Source organism: Pteropus alecto, unplaced genomic scaffold (genome assembly GCF_000325575.1).
Source record: "Pteropus alecto unplaced genomic scaffold, ASM32557v1 scaffold81, whole genome shotgun sequence".
In the NCBI taxonomy this organism is placed as follows: domain Eukaryota; kingdom Metazoa; phylum Chordata; class Mammalia; order Chiroptera; family Pteropodidae; genus Pteropus; species Pteropus alecto.
Window position 1 is genome coordinate 16,729,423 of NW_006433378.1, and position 23,394 is coordinate 16,752,816.

Here is a 23,394-nt window from a genome sequence, read left to right on the forward strand (position 1 = left end):
AGAATCCACTTTTATAGTCGTGTGTGTAGGGGCTACTAAGGTTCTTGCCAATTTCAAGAATAAAACTAACTGTCTTCACTAAAAGGTGCTGGGCACGAAAGAAAACGTAAGGGAGATCATAAAACTGAGACTTAGGTATAAAAGCAACTTCCCTTCATACGGACTTACAAACCCTGTCCTATTTGATTTAGTGAATTTCTAAAGTACAGGACTGGCAGAAACCAAGGGATAAGAGATGTATCACGAAGCTTTGTGTAAACCAGGAACACCAAGAAAGAATATTTGAAAAATAATTTCTCTTTTACCTACTGTCAGTACACATTCATAGAAGGAAGAGTATTCCAACAATAGAAAGAAAAACATTGAAAAATATAAATATTTTATCTCATGTCCCCACAGACATGAGATAAATCAAAGGATGAAGCAGTTTATAGGAAAACTGGCACAGCTTCTCCGACATGTCAGACTTATACTATAAAAAAATCTGTTCTGAATCCTCAGCCTTAACGATGTAGGATGCAGAGCCTGGAGCTGGATAGTCTGAAAAAACAAGCCATGAGGGTCAATTTGGAGCTGAGGGAAAATCCGACTATGAGACCAGTATCTGCTACTGACAAAATTATTATTAATTTTGCATGTGAGATGCTGTCATTTGAGCTCTGGAGAAACATGTCCTTAGATTTTAGAGACAGAAACCAAAGTACTTAGTATACTTGCTGTCTGAACTTTAAATAAAAAAAAGTTTGTTAAAAGGGGAAAATGATATTCTGACAAGACTTAAGAAATATTATGTGTGGAATATAATTATAATAAAAAAGCTAAATTGCTTTTTAAAAAGACTATCTTGGAGGCAAGAAAAGCCATTTATAATAAAAAATTATAAGTGTCAGGTTCTTTCCCTGACAGCTATATGAATCAACTAAGATCAAAAAGAAGTACCTCAAGTGATAAAAAGTTTCGGAGTTCTCTTAAAATCTTGATATGTGAAACAAAATCTTGTTTCCTAAGATGCCATGCCAGAAAACTTTATATGATCAAATTCTTATATGTAAAAATTTGGCTGCTGCTAAGTAGAGTTGATTTGTATATATTTTGGGTGGAGAGACAGAAATACAGGATTTTTAGCCACTTAACATACTTGAATGTGTCTAGGTTCCGGAAGGTCTGTTCCACACACCGAAATTATCGCTGGGAATAAAGTAGACCAAATTCCCTGCCCCTTCGGGAATATAGCGCTATAGGCTATTTGGGAGGAGGGGTGAAGAAATATAGGAAAGCAAAGCAAAGATGTTATACAAGCACATCATGAGCGACAAGTGCTATGGAGAAAATGAAAGCAGGAAAGCTAGATAAGGTGTGCTAGAGTGGGGAGCTGGGAGGACTGTTATAATTTTTAAAGACATTATAAGAGAAGATGCTCTGATAAGGGGTCATTTCAGCAAAAGCTGTGTGCCTAGCATCTTTCCCCACTGTGTCTATACACATGGGGACTCATTTAAAGCTACAGATAGTCTGTATACGGAAAGGCTACAAAGCCTTCTAGAAAAGCCACAGACAGACACCAGCCTTACTTTTTTTGAGGGGACACCTTGTGAAGGACCATTCCTTAGAAAGGAGAGAAGTTGCCTGCTTCTGTGGGCTCCCCTCATCTCTCTATTGAAAAAGCAAGTGGTTTTACCTGGGAGCAACAATGACACAAGCTGTGCTCCTCCTTCTAGCACGCTACAGAAATGCAGCCACCTTGTCTCAGGTAGGGCCCCATTCCCAGGATGACATAGATAACATCTGTCCCCATTTTCAAATGGTTCCAAGTGCCATTTATCCCTCGGAGAAAATGAGTCACAAGGCTCCCTTGCCTCTCTGTTCTGAGGGCTTGGAAGAAGTATTTTCAATTGTGTGGTAAAGGTCAATACACAAGGTAAGGGCAGACATGGCCTGTTACCATCACAAAAGTCTTGGATTCGCCAAACATGGGAAAGCACGTTTGGAGAGGTAAAACTTTTAGTTCATTTTTCATTAGTGAGCCAACTTTTCCCTCTTCCAACAAGCCCACTTCCTTGCCTTGGTAAGAATATTTTTTTTAAAAAGTATCTGTTGCTGCTGTCTGAGAAATCTGTAGAGTCGAATATCAAGTATGGAAACTCCTTGTACAATATGGTGGGGGGTGGAAATGAAGGTGGAGTGCATTATTTTTTAGGCCAAACTACTGGTACCATTTTTGCGAATTCTTTTCCTTTTCTCAAGGAAAACAATACTTTAATATACTGCAGTTACTTGGATGTTCTAGCTCTCTAGGTCCTAGAGAGGGGGTACAGTATGGAAAGTAAAGACACATTTTCGGAACTACCTATTCTGATGTGACCGTGGGCAAGTGACTTACTCTGCTGTGACTTAGTCTCTTTGTTTTTAAAGTGGGTTGATAGCATGGTCTACCTCAGGACATGCTGTGAGCAGTCAACATGTGTCAAGCACATGGTAAGAGCTAAATACTATACCTATTTGCTGTAATTAGACTATGGCTTAAATTTATATTTGTAACATAAATTTTTCTTTTTAATGTTATTAGGTATCCAAAATGGTATAAGAAAAAGTATCATTTGTTTTCTCATATGCAATGTTCTATTCTTTCAGAAAAACCATCTCTGAAGGCCTATTCTTTATTAGGCACTACGGCTAGTAAATTTCCAATTGCTGCCCACAGCCTCAGAGCCCTACAGAGATGGACATGCGAACATGCATAAAGCGGGATTGTGAGAGACGGGCCCATTAACTGTAATGGATTACAAAAAAGGAAACCTGTTAACAGGGCCTGTGAATGAACGATGGGTTGCGGAGGTAACAGGTGAACTGGGAACCGATGAATGAAGAAACATCCACAGAGAGAAGGACGGCAAAGGGGCACCGCAGAAACATGAGGTGTCTGCAGGATGTGCAAACAGCTCCGTGCGGATGGAGGTGGGCAGTGGGCATGGAGAGGTGAGCAGAATATGGCCATGGGTGTATTACAAAGAGCCCTGTTTTAAAGGCCAGGAGTTTGTCCTTATTCTGTGAGTGATTCAGAGCCTACCAGAAAAGCTTTAAGCAGAAGAATGGCAAGATTAGTTGTATTTCCACAAGTGTGAGCTGGCAGAAGTAAGAAGAACAGATAGGTGGGGGAGTGACAGGTGGGAGGAGAAAAAGGCTCTCGAGAAGCCTGGCCAAGGAGGATGAGGGAAGTGAGAGCTTTGAGAAAATAACACGACAGAACTGCCGACCGTCTGGATGAAGGGGGTCAGTGAGAGGATGAAGCTGGTGCTTCGAGATGGAGAGACAGGATGGAGAACGGTTACTAATGGTAACAGGGAATGCGGCAGGAAGAATGGGTGGTGAGGAATGGAGTTAATGGCTTCAGCTTTGACGATGGATTTTCAGATGCCGTAAGATGCTGCTGTAGAGGCCCCCAGCACACAGCTGCAAATGAAGGACTAGAAATCTGGGCCACAAATACACAGATCTGGGAGGCACTGCTTTCTATTTCCATTAAGTAAACGACACTGCACATTTTTTTTTTTTGGTCTGTTTTTCAAAACCAAAGAGCTACATTCTTGAAAGACCACAGATAATGGGCCAGATGGGCCACTCACTTTCTGCATTGCTAATATGTCCCATTACGATATCATATGTAACTAGAAACAGAATCTAGTCTTCTCAAGTCTAATTATGCCATTCCTCCCTGCTTCCCCTTTTCCCCCGCAAGCATAATTCAAGCTAGTTTCCAAATTCAGAGATTTATGTGAAAAACTCTCTGAGAAGCTATTTTCTAGTATCCATGAAAGAGAGTAATCAGGTACATTCTACCATGTTCAAAAATTATAGTATAAGAAAAGTCATTCATTCAACAAATGTTAATGGGTGTCGACTATGCACAAGGCATCTGCTAGATCTGAGACTCTAAAAGAGAAAGGGGTAAGGTCCCCGCCCTCAGGGAGCTTACATTCTATTGGGGGAGAGAAAGATGATAAGCGAAGAAAATACTAAAAGGTATAATTAGTGTCAAGACCGACTAAACAGGCTGCTAAGATTGAGACTACTGGAAGGAGGCTGTTTTGAGAAGAATAATCAGAAAAATTCATTTTGAAAAGAAAACAGTGAAGCAGAGGATAAAGATGAAAAAGAAACCCACCAGATCCTTGGGAAAACCATTAGAGAAAAAGAGAGATTCCTCTGTTTTGGAGTGGGGAACGCTTCTATGATATGGAGTCACCCAGGATGGGAGACTGGGAGGTGAACAGACAAGTGACACTGGAGAGGTGGAGAGGAGCTGGGTCAAATCCATTAATACCGTTGAAGAGAAAACCACAGGCCCCAACTAGAGTCCCTTGTGCTAAATAAAGCCCATGACAAGGAACTTAGACTTAATAATACCTGACCTAAATGTAGTTTCTCTCCAGGAATGGAATCTTAATTGGTCAGTCTGAAATTTCCTGGTCAGTACCACTGAGGTAATCTGTCACATAGGCCCTCTCCGTCCTCCATCGCCCCACCACCTGCCACCCCCAGGCTGAGGCGATCTGCCCGATAAGACCCCTGCCTTCCCCTAAGGGAAGGATACTTGCCTGAACCAATTCTTCTTTCTTTTGGCTACTGACTTTCTTGTCCTACCCCATGTCTACCTATAAAGGCCTTCCATATTATACTGCTTCTAGGAGATACTGCCTGATTCATGAATCCTTCCATAAAGCCAATTAGATCTTCAAATTTACTTGACTGAATTTTTGTTCTTTAATAATACCTAAAAAGAATACAGACAAGGGTCTGGCATGAAGTACGCATTCGGTAATTGTTCTCGTTAACAGCATCCTCACCATCCCAACCAAAGGCTTAGTTAGTTTTTCTCTGTGTATCTGGTACTAGAAGCCACTAGCACATCTTCATCTGAGGAGTTCCATGATCAGCTTTACATGGATATATTCATTCCACCTGGCTGCTGTACAGAGAACGGCTTAAGGTGTGCATGTGGGGAAGGCTGGGTGTATAGCAGAGTTGAGTAGAGCAGAAATTAGTAGGAAACTGCAGTTAATTCCAGGTAAAAGCAGTGGTAGTTTACACTAGGCTTGTACAGTAGTCCCCTTATCTGCAGGGGATACGTTCCAAGACCCCCAGTAGATGCCTGAAACTGTGGATAGTACCAAACCCTATTTACGCTATGTTTTTTTCCCATATATACATACTCATGCGAAAGGTCAATTTATAAATTAGGCGCAGTAAGAGGCTAACATCAATAATAATAATAAAATAGAACAATTATAACAATATGTAGTAATAAAAGTTATGTGAATGTGGCCTCTCTCTCAAAATATCTTATCGTACTTGCGATGATGTGCGATGATCCAATGCCCAGGTAAGAATTAAAGTGAGATACTTAGAATGGCACAAAATTTAAAACTTACAAATTGTTTATTTCTGAGATTTTCCATTTAGTGTTTTGGGGCCACAGATGACCACGGGTAACTGAGACCGGGGACTGCTGTAGTGGATAAGGTGGAGAGGAGGCATGAATCCAGCATTGATGGGATTTGTGGGAGGGACAATCCAAGTCCCGGGTTCTCAGCTCAGGCTCCTAAGAGAAGGGTGTGGGGCCATTACTGAGACAGAACAGCTTTGAAAGAACCAAGGTAGGAAACAAGGACTGAGAAAATCAAGAACTCTCTTTTGGACATATTGGGATATAAATGCCTATAAAAGAAGCAAGCAGAGTCTGGCCTGGAGAAATTAACCTTGGCCTACTTGACTTAAGACTAGTACTTAAAGGCACTAGTACTTAAGATTATAATGACCACAAAGAAAAGGTAAGTAAGGGAAATACTATAATAATCCAAAACATAACCAGAGCTAGGAATTTAAGGAACAAGATTTAAAACAACAACAGTAACAACAACAACAACAACAACAAGAAAAACAGTGATGGCAAGACAGGTGAAAACAAAACCAAACCTCAAAGCCTTACGTAAAGAATGTACCAGAGAGAAAGGCTGGAAATAACAATGACAGACAAGGTTACATAAGAAAAAGGGATTCTGAGAAATAGCAAGGGAATGGGTTCTAAGGGCTAATTAACCTAAAGGTGCCTTATACGGACATTTCTAGCTTATGAATGTTTAGATTCCTGAGCCCAAGGCCATCTGGGCCTGTCTATACTGGTATTTTGACTAGGCATATAAAGAGGTTATGAGGAAAAGTATTATCTTATTTGTCTGAAAACTAATACCAATGACAGAGTAAAAGCGTATTTAGTCCTATTTAGGAGTCACGGCTAAGGATCACAGATGTTCTAAATAGTACAGTATTTGAGAGAGATGGGACAGAGCGTCTATTTGCCAATGTGTATGTGGCAAAGAACATTCCCAAATGGGAGGAAGCGTGAAAGGCAACCCTGTTATGAAGCGTCTATGTACACGAGTTGCTAAATGTGTTTCGGCACTGACAGTGAGTTGTACGTGAGGCTGGACCCTAAGTGGACTCGGTACATAGACGTGCCAGAACAGTGTGGTCTCGGCACCCTGTTCCAGTGATTGGTTGTACTCTCATTAGATGACTCGAAATGCAATGTTGCTACCCTGCGACTACCTTGTAAATATTTTCATAAAACCAAAGTGCTTCCACATGTGTGTGACTCTGTGGCTCCCATTTTCCAATAAGAGTTAACTATAACATTTTCCTGAGAACTACTTGAAGCTCATTAACACTCAAAAGATGGACAATCATGTAAAGGGAAACAAATGAACAGCACGTTCCAGGAGGTAAGAGATTAAAATTTTGAGATATCTACTCTTACTTATTAGTAGTTTAAGATACCGTAATTCTCCTAAAACTGTTTCTGAAACACAATTTGAATGTAAAATGGAAGCTCTTCCAATATATAGAGGTCGAAAGCAGAATCACTTTACTGTTATTTGAATACCAAGTGACTTTCTATTTAAAATGTCCAAAAGAACCCAAATCAAGTACACATTAATTTTCCAATCCTGGGAAATTGTATTTTTCAATATTTTTTTGCTTTATTTTTTTGCTAAAAAAGGACTCCTATATACTTAGATTCATTAAAAAAAAAAAAAAAAAAAAGGTGTTTACTACCAAAACCTATTCTAATAATGTTCTCAGCCTCATTAGGACAGAAAGTACTTAAGGAATCATTAGCTATTATTATTGATTATAATGATTACAAGGTCTACAATACTTTTTAAAGACCTGGTTAAAAGAAAATATGTTAAAATAGCTGTGATTATCAAACCAGAGGGAGAGATTAATCATTATGCTTAAAGGAGAGTAATCTATAGGACAATGATTTGACTAAGGAAATATCAGTCCTGCACTGGCCTGCCCTCACTTACAATTCTAATCCATGCTTAATAAACAAGTCCACTGTACTTTTTAGTTCAACGTGTACTGTTATACAGGTTATTGCAATTTTTTCCCATGTTAGATGTAAAGAAACAGGGCCATGAAAATCTTAGGTTCGAAGCATACTTTAAACCTTCAAGGACATTTTTGAAGCAAGAATCATTTTATTACTAACAAGTCTTTTGCTTCCTAAACTATTCTGGCTACATCTGTGACACTGTAGTTCTGTTTCCACATAATGTCTTTTTATACAGATTAGTGGTATTATCATTAAATGCTCATAAATGCAATATTGCATTTTCACAATGATGATCGCTTTTCTCGCTTGGCAGCTAATGTGTGTTAACATTTTTAGTACCCAACAACACTGATCTCATGGCTACAGGTATTGGAGCAGGTGACAAAAAGAGGCCATATACATCTACTGCATACTTCGGCAATACTGTAACAGCTCTTCACATCCAACTGGCAATAGGTCCTAAGAAAATTTTAGAAGGCCAGATTCAACCAACAGTAAACAATGGTCTCGAATACAAAAGAAAACTTCCAGTCATATACTACAAGGAGATACTTAAAATAGCAAATCATTTATATAGTTTGAATTACAACTACCCTCGAAAATGGTGTTTTCCTATAGATATATAGTTTCAAGTAACTTCAAATACCATACTATACTTCTGGATGTCTTCGGGCAATCTATGCTACAGTTATACATTATACTTTACTAAAACAATTCAGTCACTACACATGCATATTTAGCCTATTATGTGCTCAATATTCAGTTCTTTTTACAACTATTTTTATTTTACAACACGTTTGGTAGAAATCAGGATTAAATCACAACAACGAACATCCATTCAGTCATTGTATCTTCAAAGGTGTGAAGATAGTGCAACCAGATTTTCTGTGTGCCCTTCGCGTATTTTTAACTTGATGGCAAATGCATAGAGAATAATAAAATGTAGAGTTTAAGGAACCACTACTGCTAGGAATACTTAAAAACATGTAAACATTCCTAATTCATACTTTCAGCTATCTTCACAAAGCATATCAAGATAATATTAAATAGTATACTGGTTTATGTATACAATTAAGAAATTAGACAATAAACCTTTACATGTATAATGTCTTTATTTTCTACAATAATCTTATTAATTAAAAATAACCATAGCATCTGACGCAAGTAAAATCATACCCATTTACAGTTGCTTAAGTATGACCAGTGATTAAGTTTAATAAAAAGAAAATATGCCTGTCTTTATATAATACGTTGTGTGTGGGAAGGAAGGACTAGAAGTGAGTTTAAGTAAATAATGTCATTAACACCAAGGGTATGTTTAATATGGTTTGCTAAATTACAAAAAAATAATTTATATAAATAAATATATAACATAAAACATACATATACAAAATAATAGAAAAAATAATACTAATAGTAACTTCAATTCAAAATATTTAGTTTGAACTACTGTATTTATTTGGTAGCAATAAACTACTCCTTTAAAAATACTGTACATTCTAGAATTTTAACTGGTTAAGATGGTTCTGCTAATGCCTCACTTCATATAGGAAATCTGCTACTGGTTAAGGAAGGAAACGATTTCATTTTCAGATAAGTGAGCCTATCTTTGAAGGAAGAAAAGGATACTAAAATATAGAAAACTAGTTAGGACCATTCCAAAACAAAGAAGTATCAACGGATCATGAAGATGGGAAATATTTAAATTCGGGTGACCACCAGCTTCAGCTAAGTAGAATAACTCCACCAGCTACAATTTCACATGAAAACTCTGAAAATGGAGGGTAGAAAGAGAAGCTACAGTTGGTTCCTACCTAGGAAAGATTATGTTTACTCTCTACTCACAGGAAGTTCTGAGTCTCTCTAAATTATTTTCTACATAATTGACTTTATACCAAAACAAACATTCCTTGTTAAAATTGTGCTAAGTTCTCTGTGATAAGTTTTAGGTCTTGGTTTAGACTGAGATATCATGTACTACAGCTTGACTTCTTATTTTAGGGTTCCCAGAAGCCAACTTATACAAAACTAACTTCCAAATAAAGATACAACAGGTGATTTACTTACTGTTACCAAGGATTTGATGAGCCACATGGCTCAAGTAAAGGACTTCTCTTTGGGCATAAAATGCTGATATGTGGATCTTGAAGCCAAAGAAAAAATAAAACAAAACAATTTATAATTTTAAGGGCCACCTTTACACGGAACAATGGTTTATCCTGTCTAAACTAGGGGTTTTCCAATGAAGATCATCTCCAGATGATGGTTTCAACAAGGAATTCGTGTCTGGGGATACTACTGTTAAAATCATAAGGACTTGAATTTTCTCCCTTTTTAACTACTATTTTTGTAATCCGGGAAATTTAGACTGTTTAATTAAAAGGCATTAGGATGATAAAGAGAGACCTTTTGAAGCCTCAGTGGCATAAATTCTCAGCAGTGAATAATCCAGTCATCTAAATGGCTCTTACAAAGGACTTGTTCTCCAGTACTTCTCATTCAGCCATATCCTGTTAGTGGGGAAGCCTGGACCATTAGGCGCCTAGTGGGCAGGGTGATCATTGCCACTGTCAGATGTAGCTCAGATGGCAGCAACCTAACCCCGAACTTCAAAGTCATCTCCACTTCCAGCCATCACCTGCTTGGAAACCAAAACAAACCCCACTGGTTTGGCCATACATCTGTAATCTGGTTAAGGCTACTAAAGTGTTTTGTTTCTCTTCTTAACATACATGTGGTCCAAACTTATTAAATACAGAAACTCAGCATTTTTTTATTATTAAAACTGGCAGCCAGTTCCCTCAAGAGAAAATGCAAGCTTCTGCTACTCTCCTATTCATCATTTTCAAATTAGTTTCCTCATTTCAGGACAAGACTCAGTGATACAGTTACAGCCTCAAACAGCACTAGAAGCTGCCAACCCAGCATCGTGACCATTATGTCTCAAAGCCACAAACTGTTTCATCAAATCCATTCTCACTTGACTCATCCACTGGCAAAGACTGAAGGATGTAATTTATCATTTTTATGATTCACTTTGTGATCCTCTAAAGCTGTTATTCCCCTCACCGTTGAGCAGTTAATACCACTTACTCAAAATGCAAGCAGAAAAGCAGCAGAAAGACTATTATATATTCAAAAGATTTTAACTCCAGAGATCCAAAGAAGACATAAAGTCAAATAACTCTCACTCTAAAAAACAAACTTTCTCACAACTGATTTTAAAGACAGAGAAAAGTAGTGACACACTAATAGACACACATTCTCACAACAGCCTGAGCTCAGGTATGGCTGTGAAGGTTTCTACATCCCAGGCTAATTGGAAGACAGACACCACGTGCACAACTTCTCACATGATTCAATCACAAGCTTTCATAAAGGACAAATAATGCATTTGTAAAATGCTACCATACTGCCAACCGGTGATTATTTGCTGAGAAAAGTTCTTGGAACATGCAAATCATAGTTAAATTTTTTTTCAACTATACCTAGCAGTGCGCCACTCACAAATCAAGCCTTAACAAGAGCTTTTCACACTGACTACAATAATGATCATGGATCAAGGTTTCATCCTTTCTGCCCAGCATCAGCTTGTGTGGGTCTCTGCACCAGTTTCTGGGAAATGACTGGAAATGGGCTGCGTCCAGCGTTATTAGCAACCCTGTGTGTTTCTGGAACAAAGTTGAGTCCCAGGTCCCGAGAGGGCTTACTAAGTGAATTTTTAAAATCTCATAATCGTGCTCATGTGTAGGATACAAAAAATGCTCCCAGTAGTTGTGGCTATGTCAATGTATTTATTGTGCCACAGGTTCTTACAGGAAAGGTAGATCAAGACACAGTGAAACTATATTCCTGTTACACTGTGAAACCATATTCCTGTTATTTACGCTGGAACTCCATCAACAGCTTCAAGTGAGGCCATGGACACAACTGTCTTCAATTCAGAGTCAGCTTACCATTGTTAAGTTTTACTATGACATGTTACCTTGGCTTAGGGTTTACTGGATTATCACTCCCCTCTATACATCGTTTTTTATTATTTTTAAAAATATTTTTTATTTTTCAATTATAAATAAATAGTAAGTTTTGACATGATGGGCTTACATGCTGTATTATTAGCTCCATCTCTATCTTATTTGATTCCAATAATGACTAACTTACCTGAAAACAACATTAAAATGGCCTAGCTACTGATCAAAAGGAGATATAATTTTTATTATATTTCCCTATGTTTATAACAATCCCATTCTCTACAAAAAAGACATATTTCAGTGGAACATTCTGTGTATAAATATGAATAAGATGCCTTTCTTTCCTTTTTAAGAGAAGTAAATAAACAGACCTCTATTAATGTAGAAATAGGGTCTACAAATTCTCTGTCCCTCCATGATCTCCAGCTTCCTACTCCCAAACAAATAAAAGGAAAGAACTTGAAGGGAAATAGCTCATTCACTTTAGGAATTCTAGGTTAAAGGGATGTTTTTCAAGAGGAATAAGTTAGCCCTCTACAGATTCTGGACCTTTTCTAGGCATGTGTCACATGCACTTTTTCTTTTCTTTTTTCATATTTTTCACTTGTACTAAAACTAATCTAAAGCTTTAGACTCTACCTCTGCGCTTCCATTCTTCTGAGGGCTCATTACCAGAGCAGATTAAACATCATAGAATCAACATATATCGTATTTTTAGTAAATGTCAAGCATTTTTAACTTCCCTCAAAGATATTATATATTCAGTCAAAATTATTTATTGGTCTGAAACTTTTTATGCTCAAAAGTAAATGAATGAATCATTTCTTTCAAGTTATGATGGATACGTGCTTTTCAGGTAGAATGGAAGAAATGTAGTTGAATGACATAAGTGCAGATTATAAATTATTAATTCTACATTAAAGAAATAAGAATCTACAAAAGGGTTCAATCTCTTGCATTTGAACTGCCTATAATTTTTGCTTGGCACAAGAAAAAAAGTTTAAACTCTCAAGTATAGCTATAGTAGCACAAATCCATTCCTAGTTTTGGAAAAGGCCAAATAAAACTCATTAAATCATTCCTCAAATAACTAATAGACATAAAAAGCTGTGAACATTAAATGGGTTAACATATGCAAGGTGTTCAGAAAGTGGTCTGTACATAGCAAGGCTACATAGTATCTATAATTATTACTACTTATGCACAGATAAGGGTGTAAGAAGGTAATAAAACCTAGTCTGTATCTTCGTGAAAGGTTGGGGGTGTTAAGAAAGAGGCCACATCATTAATAACAAAAATATGTCATCCGATACAGGCGAGTATGAACTTGTAAGATAAATTCATCCTGATACCTCACTGTAAATGGGTATAAGCATTATTGAGATAAACTTCAAGTGCTGTGAAAAGATTTACATCTTTTAACTCAAGAATCCTATTTTTGGAAATTTACCTTAGAGCATTTATTATGTATGGGAGAAAAATCTAAATTCATTAAGGAGTTCAAAAGCATGGCTTCTATAATGTAAAAAAAGAAGCAAAAAAATGTCTGACAATGGGGACATGGATGAACAAATTCTGAAGAAATATACATTACTAAAGAGATTATAAATGTATTTTAAAGTATTTAAAATATTATTTAAAAATGAAAATTTTACATTTTAACTACAACTAAATAAAATATATATATTTGAACAAAAACAAAAATAGAAACAGAACTTACAATAAGGTTAAATTATAGGTGATTTTTTCCGACCCAAAACTTTCTGAAAAATTATCATAGTTTAAATATTTCTCTAATTACATGTAATGGAAAAATATTTTAAGTCAAGATAGCCTCCCATGCCTCTAAAGACACCAAATATTTCAAAGTACTACCAATTGGCCCCAGAAAATATGCTAATATTTATTGCAGTCAAAATGGACAGTTAGTGACACTAATAAAAGGAAAAATATTTGTCATAATGATTAGAATTCATGAAGTAATTGGGCACAAATAAGAAGCCTTAATCGCCCATTTTCTAAGCAAACTGTGATGATGGTATTTTAAGCTATGGATGCAGTTATCAATTAATCAATTGATCGCTAGGATACTGATGGAATTATTTTAAGACACGAAGCGTGAATCTGTAAAAATCCTAAAAAGACTATATCAATAAATATGGAATACAAAACAATGGTGCACTGACTGTAAATGTTCAATGGACATCCACAATCTCCATGAAAGGAGATGCCAAGGAGTGCCTTAACTGTAGGACCACTGCTCTGACTTTCTGTGCAAGCGAAGTGATGCTCAAGGTGATGCAACAAAGGTGTCTACCTTATACGGAGCAAGACATGCTAGCTGTTCAAGTTCAAGAAAAGGAAGAAGCGCTCAAGATCTCATTGTGAGCATTCTCTGGACATTGGGGTGCTCCAAAGAATTTCAGAATGCCAGTCTATGTTTCACAGACTATAGTAAAGCCTCAAATGCATCAATCATGAAAAACCATGCGTTGCTCTGAGAGAGATGGGTGTGCCTCAGCACTTAATCGTCCTGAGGAGTAACCTGTATTTTGTACGGGAAGCTACTGTCCAGACAGAATATGGAGAGACGGAATGATTTCCTATTGACAAAGGTATCGACAAGGGTGCATTTTATCACCCTATTTATTTAATTTGTACAAAGACCATACACGAATAACTGGGCTAGACCCAGAGGAAGGAGGAGTGAAAATTGAAGAAACAGTCATTAACTTAAGATATGCAGCTGAAACCATCTCTCTGGCAGAAAGTAGCAGTGACTGAAAACAACTTCTGATAAAAGTAAAAGAAGAACGGGTCAAAGTGGGGCTGCATCTGAACGAGGAGAAGACAAAAGTCATGACAACAGGAGAAATACACAACTTTTAACAGACAATAAAGGCACTGATATTGTTAAAGATCTTGCTTACCTTGGTTCAATCATATAAAATCAAATGAAGACTGTAGCCAATAAGTCAAGAAAAGGCTGAGACAAGAAAGGGAAGCAATGAAAAAATTAGGAAAGATCATCGAGAGCAAAGAAGTGTCGTTAGAGACCATGGCTAAGATCAACCGCACTCTCATATTCCCAATTATTATGTACAGATACTGAAGTTGGACAGCGAAGGCTGATGGAAAAAAAAACTGATTCATTTGCAATATGATGTTAGAGAATAGCTCTACGAATATGCTGGACTGCCAGACACATGAACAAGTGGATCCTAAAGCAAATTAAGCCTGAAACAAGCGCTGGAGGCAAAAATGACAGAAAGTGAAGCCATCTGATTTCAGGGACATCATAAGAAGGCAGAGTTCTTTGGAAAAGACAGTAATGCTGGGAAAAATAGAAAGCAAACAGAAAAAGGGGAAGACCAAACATGAGACGGATTACCCCCTAAAAGAAGCCACAGGCACGAGTCTACAGGAGTGAGCAGGGCTGCCAAGGACAGGATACTGTGGACATCACTCATTCACAGGGTCCCCAGGACATGGAGTCAAGTTGACAGCACGAAACACACATACATGCAGTTAGGTCTGGCAGGTTTGTTTTGATTTCCGTCTGAACAAAAGTTCTATTCAACGTGCATATTCCTGGGGTGTTTGCTTTTCTGTCCATAGGAGATCAGAGTGAGGCAAAAGCCTTGGAATGGACAATTTTTTTTAAAAAAAGAATAATTGTCCTTTTTTTCAGAACTGAATAAACCTCTAAACCAGTTTTCCATCCTTGGTTCTATTGACATTTCTTTGTTGTGGACCTGTCCTCTGTGTTGTGGGATGTTTAACAGTATCCCTGGTCTCTCTCCATCAAATGCCAGGGGCACTCGCCCCTCTTGCTGTGACAACTAAAAATGTCTGCAGACATTTCCAAAGGTCTCTTGAGGCAGCAAAATCACTCATAGTTGAGAACCAGTACTCTAAAACAATGTTTATTTATTCATTTTTTTTTAAATCACACAATGACTGCCAACGGCTAATATAGTTGAGCTAGTCTCATGGCTATGACTTGTACTTCCTAAAATTTCTGCCTACTATTATTTTAAACAAAGCTCCAATTTCACACTAGGAAACAGAAAATGCTTGCTGGTACAAATAAGAAAGCTACTCTAAGAACGAGCTTTTATCCAAAAGCTCAAATAGAGATGAATCTTATCTTAATTTATACCTACAATTTCAATTTATTATAACCTACTTTATTTCACTTTTAAAAGCAAAGATATTCAAGTATTAACTACTGTGAAGGGGCTAAGCAGTTGTAATAAATATTCCAGAGCTCCTAGCATTTTTTTCTGCACTATTTCTAGCTTTAGAGACTCCCGATATAATTTCACTTAATTACTGCTTGTCTGGAATGATCTTCCTTGGTAGCTTTTGTTTTAAAGCCCAATTGGTTTAACCCTGAATTACAATTACGTCTGTGTACGCATTTTATGTGAATGCCAATTCAATTCGACTCAAATATTTGTTGAGCACTTACCTTGTAGAAAACTAGGCCAAGTATTTTAATGTATAAAGTCACACAGGTCTCACAACAAACGAAAACTCCTGATAAGCAGGATAGACTGTTAGCTCCCAGAATACCATCATGGTCCACCGGACATAATTTTACCTTTTGATTTTTTTCATTTTAAACTGTTTTATCTCCTTGTAACCACATTTGGTTGACATTTCTTTTACTCTCTCTTAGAGAAATTTTATTTTTTAAAAATCAAGTAAAACGCTATCTTGTAATTATAATCTCAATCCACTGGAATTTTTTATATACCTAAGGTTTTGTGGGGTTTTTTTTTTTACATTCTCCTATTTTTATCACCCCACAAAAATTATTTCATCGTTACTCATTAAGTATTTCCAGCTGTGCTAAGGTCCAAATAATATGACGATGAAACAGTAAAAAAATTGCCTAGAAGGAGAATGTAATAGGGAAGTTATCACAGTTTTATTACTGTGTTCCAAACATCTTTCAAGAAGGTATATAAGAAACCTAGAGACTTTCATTGAACATAACTGAAAATCAAAGAAATTCAATCTCCACATTAGCTAGCAAACAGGAGAAAACTGACAGGGGATATTTCACAATTATTAGACAAATTAGAAGATGGAAGAAATGGATCACATAAGCAAAACCTCAGACCATGAGTCTTCAGATGATGATGTCCCGGATGAATTTTCTCAAGCTCAGAAAATAATGTATTTCAAAGAACAAAGCAATGTATTTCAAAGAACAAAAAGGAAATAAAATATTCTCATCCACTTAGTCATTCGACAAGAAAGATGACATCCTTCAACATTTTGCAGAAAAAAAACAGGAACCAACCACTGACGATAGTATTTCCTCTTTTATGATGCTTGTGCAACTAATTTTATTATGTTTGCGGAACAAAAATTTTTGATGCAGCTCAGAAGCAGACAAATATCAAAGGCAGGAGTGTCTATCAAAGTGATTAGAAGTAAAGAACCAATGTAGACATGGAAAAAATGACTGGATTTATGATTCTAAGAGGTTTATAATCCAAACTTGTAAATATTTTGTAATTATGGACAGAAAATAGATGTTCTCTCTTCAATAAAATCATGAGCTCTCAATGGTTTAAAAATGTTGATATTTTACAATTACCAAGTGTAAATGCAAGTATAAGAGAAAGACCGAACAATAAGATAACCTAATAGAGATGTATTTGAAATCTGAAATCGGTATACGATGGATATATTCCAGGTTCATGCATGGCGGGTGATTAGCAGCTAGTTACATTCAAAAGATACTGTCCATTTCAGAAATCCCTATTTTACAAAGCAGAAAAGATGGAATAAAAATCTGAGTTTACTACTACATTTAAATTTTAATTCAAATTAAAGTGTTTACTATATTAATTTTTATTAAAATTTCTTAAGTTATTTCTCACTCTTCCTTTATTCTTCTGTGAATTATTTGTAAAATAATTTAAACATATAAAAAAAATAACAGAAAGGGGCCACTGTACTCAGATAGTCCTTGGTGCTGGGCTGACTTTTCTGGGACAGTAAGGAATGAGGTGATCATCACAAAAGATTCAGCTGACTGGACTCAGTGAATGTTGGAGGGTACATGTACATACGTGCGCGCGCGCGCGCACACACACACACACACACACACACACACAGAGTCAAGGAAGCCTTAAGGAATCAACTAAATAAAATGCTCCTGAGCTACAAAATACAAAAAAAAAACACCAAAAAAGCCTCAAAGAAGAACAGGGTGAAATGCAAAATCACTTATCTGGATCTATCATAAATGGCATTCTTTTTTTTTTTTTTAATTAAAAGGAAAAGAAAAAAATATTATCTAATTACCTAGGAAGATACATTAGGTTACCTCTTAGCACTTTCCACTAATGTCTGCAACCCTAAAAACAAGAAAATACAGCGTTCAAGATTCTGCTTTGAAAAAAATGTGATGACCTACTCTCAAGAGAAAAAGTGCTATTACAGTGGAATCAGAAGTTCTTCTCTTATGTCATTTGCTCTACAAATTCAAGAACCCCAATGGACTATGTGCTTTTGGTAGAACTCTGCAGTTCCAGGTGGGGTCAAACTCACCCTCCAGGTACTTACTCCTAAGGCTACACTGGGTATGTGGCTGGTCTGTAACTTTGGACTCTGTGTATATTAACATAAATAAGCTACATTACTGATTGCATAAATAGATATTCTATGATGGTTTGATAACTTAATCACTATAACACTAGAGAAATAAATACTGAGTTATTTACAAATAAGTTTGAGAACTTACAATTGAGTTGTCTACATTTAATGTTTTAAAAGACTTACTTCTTTTTCAATGAGGTCATAAAACTGACCTCATTCCACAAAGAATGTTTCTCTAAATGCCTCATTAGCAGTAAGAAAACACCTCCTACTAAAACAAATCTCATTACCTACCAACTAACGAAGTGCATTAAACTGTGAATCAGAGTTCCCCATCTTTTTCCTCTCTTCAGAAATTGTCACGGTGTCCTTTGAGGACATTTTAAGTAAGATGTGTTAAATAGCTATTCTGATTCTGTGTTTCAGGTGTCACAGAAGGGCTGTTTTCTGGAACTAGGAAGCCACTAGCTGGCAGGAGCCCAGCTTGTGTGTGGGTCAGTGATGCAACACCTCTCTCATTCTGCTCACTGGCTTTCCCAGGTGAGAAGGAAGGGCACACCCGCCCGCAGGACTAACACAAAAAGAGGCTCCAAAATGAAATGATGCAAGTGACCTGATAACCTAGTTATATTAAGTTCAAACCAATTCTTTTACACCTTAAAAAGATGAACGGGCATAAAACTTAGTAAAAATTTTGAGATCAACCTTAGAATATAATACTGGGCTATATAAACCACTTGTCTTAATGGAGAATAAAAAGTAACTAAAATTTCAAGTATTTAGAGCTACGCCATCTAATAAATACAGCATCTACTAACCACCTGTGACTATGGAGCGCTTGAAATGTGGCTAGTCCAAAAAGGGATGTTCTATTTCTCAGACCTCATATGAAAGAAACAAAAAAGGAATGTCTCAATAACTTTTTCATATTGGTTACATGTTAAAATGATAATATTTTAAATATATTAAATTAAGTAAAAGACGTTATTAAAATTAAATTCACCAGTTTCTTTTCAGAAAATGTAAAAGTACTTACGTGCTTCACATGTATTTCGATTAGACAGCTCTGAACTAAACACAAGAGGTTCTATAATACCTATTTAGGGACCACAAAGTCCTTTCCAAAAGCTATGAAAAAAAAATAAAAGCAAATAGTTCCATTTGGCTAATATTTCTTGAAGACTAATGTGCAAGCCATACCTAGTATGCAGCTATAACTTAGGATCTAGCACATAAAAAGAAATATGACTATAATTAACTGGAAGAAGAGTCACAGTATGAATGAGTGTCTTAAGAAGAATACAAAGGAAAAGCAAGGTAGTCTGGCAAAGCGAAGTATTTAAAGGGGTAATTATAAAGAATGTTATCTTTTGGGGTGAACACTGAAAAGCACACAGGATTTTACAGGTTATATAAGAAGCAGCACTTTAGAATTGAAAAATATCTTTGTGGTACAGTAACACCACTTAATAGCAAAGGAAAAACATTTCAGAAGGCACAGCATGGATAGAAACAAAAGTCCAGCAAAAGAAAAGGCCCAGGGTTTTGGGATGCCAGAGATAAGGTGAGAGACACGTATAAGGCTGAAGCATCCTTATCTCTCTGCCCTCTTCCTTCCCTTTTCTTTTCCCTTCACTGATTTCACTAGGGCAGTATGAATGAGTCGAATAAGAATACAAGAAAAACACGAGGGTAACAGGAGAAAGTGAGGCATTGCTGTAGTAAAGGGTAATCAAAGAAGTTGGTCTAGTAGGAAGTATATGATGATTTGAACTCAGGCAGTGGCAGTGCATGAAATAGCAGGTTTGTACGCAGAGGTGAAGGATAAGGGAGACTGAAAATCAAGAATGGATGTGTGGATTGCAAATAAGCATATGAAAAGATACTCTATATCATGTCATCAGGGAAACGCAAATTAAAACAAGGAGATACACCATAAACCTATAAGAATGGCCAAAATTCAGAACACTGATGACACCAAATGCTGGTCAGAACAGTGGAGTTACAGAAACTCTCATACATTGCTGGTGAGAATGCAATGAGATGGCCACTTTGAAAGACAGTTTCTCTGTTTCTTATAGAACGAAACATATTCTTACCCCACGATCCAGCCATCACATTCCTTGGTATTTACCCAAAGGAACTGAAAACTTTGGTTCGCACAAAAATCTGCACATAGATGTTTATGGCAACTTTATTCATCATTGCCAACATTTGGAAGCAACTAAGATGTCCTTCAATGGGTGATGGATAAACTGTGGTTCATCCAGACAATGGGACATTATTCAGCACTAACTAAAAAGAAATGAGCTATCAAGCCATGGAAGGACATGGAGGAACCTTAAATTCATACTACTAAGTAAAAGAAGTCAGTATGAAAAGACTACATACTGTATGATCCCAATACATAAGATTCTGGAAAAGGTAAAACTATGAAGACAATAAAAAGATCGGTAGTTGCCAGGGGCTGGGAGAGTGCGAAGGATGAAAAAGTGAAGGATAGAGGATTTAAATACTCTGTCTGACACTATGAAGGATATATGTCATTATACATTTGTCCAAACCCTAGAATCGGCAACACCAAGACGGAACCATATGTAACTGTGGACTTTGGATGATAATAATCACTGTAGGTTCATCAGTTTTAACAAATGTCACACAGAGGTGGGGATGTGGATAATGGGGGAGGCTGTGCATGTGTAGAGGCAAGAGGGACTGGAAAATCTCTGCACCTTCTCTTCAGTTTTACTGTGAACCTAAAACTGCATTTTAAAAAAAAAAGTCTTAAGTAAATTTTTAAAATACAAGAAAGGTTAAGGAAGTTCTGAACCCAGAGTTCAGATGCAACACGATCATGAAAGGAAAGGTACGAAACAAAGGGATGGAAGAAGGTACCAGGAGATGATGAGATACAGCGAAAACAACTGGTTAATTTATTCAACAAACATGTACCGAGCAACTAACTACCCAATGCCAGGTGCCGCGATGCAGGAATTCAGAGTATTACTGTGAGGGGTCATCTGCAGAACATGAAGGAGAATGATGCTGGGAACTACAGGAAATGTAACTGGCTTGCATCAACTGCTTTCTGAAAGGTCATTGGTCATCAAATAGAGATAATTAGGTACATCTAGAAACATTAAGATCCCAGCTGATGTTACAGTATGAATAAGAAATGGAATTAACTGGTAGGGTTACACGTGCAGAGGTGAAGGATAAGGGAGACTGAATAAGAAATGGAATTAACTGGTAGGGTTACACGACTTGATACATCAATCTTAAAAAACTCAGAAGCAATTAAAAAGAGAAATTAATTTTTCTCATATATGAAATACTGACAAACATATGTTTAGAAAATAGGAAGGGTATCAAGTCCAGGATATTTGAATAAACGTGTAAAAATGGTTATCTACTGAGTCCATATTGGTTATAAATGACAAGGAAAAAAAAGGGTACTAGACTAAAAGCCTTGCTTAGGGAGGTGTTTATGAGGAAAGGGTAAAATTCAGTAGGATCCAGTAAGTGTTTCAGGTTTAAGATCAGAAAGATCATGGTCAGAGAGGAATGTTAAAGCTCAAAACCCTAAGGGATGACAGAGTCCAAGTGACGACTGTGTGGTACACAGCAGAAACGGAATATAAATGAAAGTGACTGGGAGAGCCAGCTAGCATTTCAACTGGATATCAACTCGGATGGTGATGTAACTAAAGACAGAAATAGGTAGTGTGACTACATGACCTAGTTTGTCTGGGTCCTTTAGTTTCTAACTATGGTCCCAGTATCAAATCTGGTTTGGATAACGAATTGTATAGCTGCGTTAATAGTAGGTAATATAGTAAGTTAAAAGAAAAAAAAAAGTGTTAAAGAATAACATACTAGTGTCTTATAGTTCGGCGATTTTAACAGAGGACAGACAGTGGTATAAACAGAGATAGATATCAAAGAAGGTATAGTTGTTGAATGACAGTAATAAATAAGTGAGGAACCCAGGGCTAGAACTGGAAGCCCTGTGGATCTCTTTCCAGGGCTGGTAAGAAGGGGTGTAGAGAAAGAAAGGGCCACTGAGAGAGTTTCACAAGATATGGTGTTAGTAATTGCTTTCACAATTAGCTCAGTAAGTTGGAAGGAGTGTAGGAGGAAAAATCAACACATGTTGAAATCTATTCCCAATAAAAAGGTTTCACAAGACATAAAAAATGAAATTAAATTAGAAAGAAAGCCTGGAAAAAGCCTGTCACTCTCAGGATAAAGCGAAAATACCCACTTTTACTTAGAGAAGTCCCTTGTATATGAATGGTCATGAACAGCAGGTCACCAACTTTGACTCTAGGCTATACACATACACAACTAGCTCTGCATATTTTTAACAGCAGCCACGGAGCTTCCTTGGTTTACTCACTACTACTTGGTTGGTTCATTAAGTACAAAGCCAGTTCAGTAATGGGGAGTGATAAAGTATCCAAGAGACTCTAAACAAAGAAAACGGCTGTCCAGCCTCAAATTTCCCTTTGTAATACTGGCTGCACTGGCATCATGCAGTAAAAGCCCTCGTGACAAGAATTTGTTCGAGAAGTCACTGAAACTTTCAAATCTAGATATGACTGAGGAAGAATTTGAAAAAGCTATAAAAACAAGTAGAACTAGGCAACTCCAACTTTTAGACAATGAGGCAATTAAACCCAAACGAACAGACTTTTCTGCACCTGACACATGGAACACAGGTGAGGGGACCAGCCATGCCCCAGAAAACAACCACTTCGCTCTACAGGGAAAAGCTCAGCTTTCCTATTGGCAAATCCCATTCTCACTGTTTCCGGCCCTGGGAGAAGTAGAGTTTATACCATTTAACTTTCAAACTTTTATAAATATAAAGTAATATTAGTGTAAGCATAGAGTTGACTTTTCCTTCTTTCTTTTGTTCTTTTTAATTTATTTCTTTGTTTGTTTAGCTTCTTTTTCTAAGTCTACTAAAGAACATAAAAGAGCTTAATTAACAAAAACAGAGTCATGATAAAACTGGGCAATAGCCACTAAAGAGAAGTCTGGCATTACCAACTGATAAGAAATGGCAGGTAATGAGGACTCCTCAGTGTGCCTAGATCCTTATATATTTGTAAAATATATTTGCATTTTTGTAAAATTATTTTTTAATTCTACAAAATAGATTATAAAAACTCTGGAAATCTGTAACACTGAGGAACATCTGAGGAAATACTGAAGGAAAAAGAGACGTGATATAATCATCCCCACCTTTTGGGGGATGACTGGGCATGACACTGATGACTGAATCAGATGGCATTTCTAACCCAAAGGCTTTGGTTTTATCGCTTTATGATCTGAATGTAGACGTCTGCCTTATAATAAAAAATAAGACTATAAGTTATGGAATTACAATCCCAAAGA

General features: G+C 36.9%; 1 protein-coding gene across 7 annotated transcripts in view; it reads right to left on the minus strand.

Annotated features, from left to right (window-relative positions):
• APP (amyloid beta precursor protein) overlaps positions 1-23,394 on the minus strand; it is a 239,864-nt gene that overhangs the window by 117,455 nt on the left and 99,015 nt on the right. The gene's annotated exons all lie outside the window — the stretch shown is intronic.